Below are 1855 nucleotides of genomic sequence, written 5' to 3'. Positions count from 1 at the left end.
AGTACTTTATTTTTTTAAAGATTTATTTTATTTATTTATGCATACAAATGCTGGAGGGTAGGCCAGATGTGGAGGGGTTGGGGGGAGAGTGGAAGAGAGGTGAGAGGATTCAGCTGAGACAGAATAGGGAGCAGAACAGGCAGATCTACTGAAATATACTGCTGAGGGGAGCACCTTGGGCCAGACAGGAGAGGTCTGCTGAGCCATGTGGGTCACCTCCCTACCTGTATATTCAGATTCGGGTGCAGTGGCTGCAGATAGCCTCATAGTGCTGATACTTAACCCCTTGTGCCACCAGAGAGGCCCTTTAGTACTTCTTTATTTGATGGCATAACAAGATGTTTTGAGCTTATTCCCTTCTTCAGCACTGGAAAATACCATATTTACAGGGATTCCTGGTTTCTTGTATGTGGGGCCCCATTTGCCAGATATGCTTATTACCATTTTGTTTCTAGGCACTCACACACACACATAATTATGTGCACATAAGCATACCTGCAATAACATTTATAAAATTATATTGATACAAATATATGTGTAGATATATGTGTGTGAATATATGTATATGTATCATGGTTAATTTTACATCATTTTGACTCATCACAAAGTAAACTACATTTACATATCTTAGTTGCCAAACTGAAATGGAAGCAAAACTATAAGAAAATATGTATGAAAACTGGTCTTTCTGCCCTTAGAATGTCATTCAGGAAGCTGAAGGTGGATCAGCAAATCCTTCATTTAAAGTAACAACACAGGGCCCTCCCTGGTGTGCAACGGGTTAAAACAAAGCACTATGAAGCTGTCCAAAGCCGCTGTAGCATGAGTTCAATCCCAGCATTGGAACTGACCCACATGGCTCAGCAGACCTCTCCTGACCTGCCTGCTGCTCCCCTCAACAGTGTACCTCAGTCAATCCGCCCTGTTCTGCTCCCCACTCTGTCTTGGTGAATCCTCTTACTCCCGCCCCACACACACCTCTGGCCTGTACCTGAGATCTTATATGCATAAACAAATAAAATATTTTAAAAATAAATAAATAATAACACGAAACTTTTTTTTGTAATGTCATTATTTGCTCTTAGAGACCGTCAGTAGTTTTAGGCATGGGGCAGCCAAAGAGAACAAAATCTGCCCATTGAGTCAGCCCAGCTGCAGCCTCCAGGCCAGGAGAAGCTCTCTTGGCCAACTCCTCTCACTACTTTTCCTGTAGCTTCAGGGCCTGGAGGTTCTTGCCTGCCTTAAGGACACGATAACATCTAGATTTGAGGTAGTTTTAGTTTTTCCCTAGATTGTTAAAAAAATCCAATCATATTTTCATCTCGTCTTTATCTAGTCATCTGATTTTAATCTTTTATGTTTAAAGCTCTCATCCATTTGGGATTCATTCTTGTTTATGGGATTAGGGATTGATTTTATCATTTTCTTCAAGAGGGTTTCAAATCCTTTGACAATTTCTTAGTGTTGTTGTCTTGTTCTTGAGTTAGAGGCATTTTTTTACATATTGTGGATGTAAAATATATCAGGTATATGATTTGAAAATGTTTTCTCCCATTTTTGTGTTCTTTTTCAGCACAAAAGTTTGAAATTTTGATGAAATCCAGTTGCTCTACTTTTTTTCTTTCATTGAATACTGTATTTAAGAAATCGTCACCTAGCCCCAGGTCTTAAAGATTTAGCCTACTTTTCCCCCTAAGAGTTAATGTTTTGCCTTTTATTTTTTATTATTATTATTTTTTTTTTAAAGATTTATTTATTTGTGCATACAGAACTGGGGTACAGGCCAGAGGTGCAGGGGGTGAGAGGATTCACCAGAGTCAGTGTAGGGAGCAGAACCAGCAGATGGACGAAGTAC

Source organism: Condylura cristata, unplaced genomic scaffold (genome assembly GCF_000260355.1).
Source record: "Condylura cristata isolate star-nosed mole 26May11 unplaced genomic scaffold, ConCri1.0 scaffold00008, whole genome shotgun sequence".
Taxonomy (NCBI): domain Eukaryota; kingdom Metazoa; phylum Chordata; class Mammalia; order Eulipotyphla; family Talpidae; genus Condylura; species Condylura cristata.
This window is presented reverse-complemented; position numbering follows the sequence as displayed.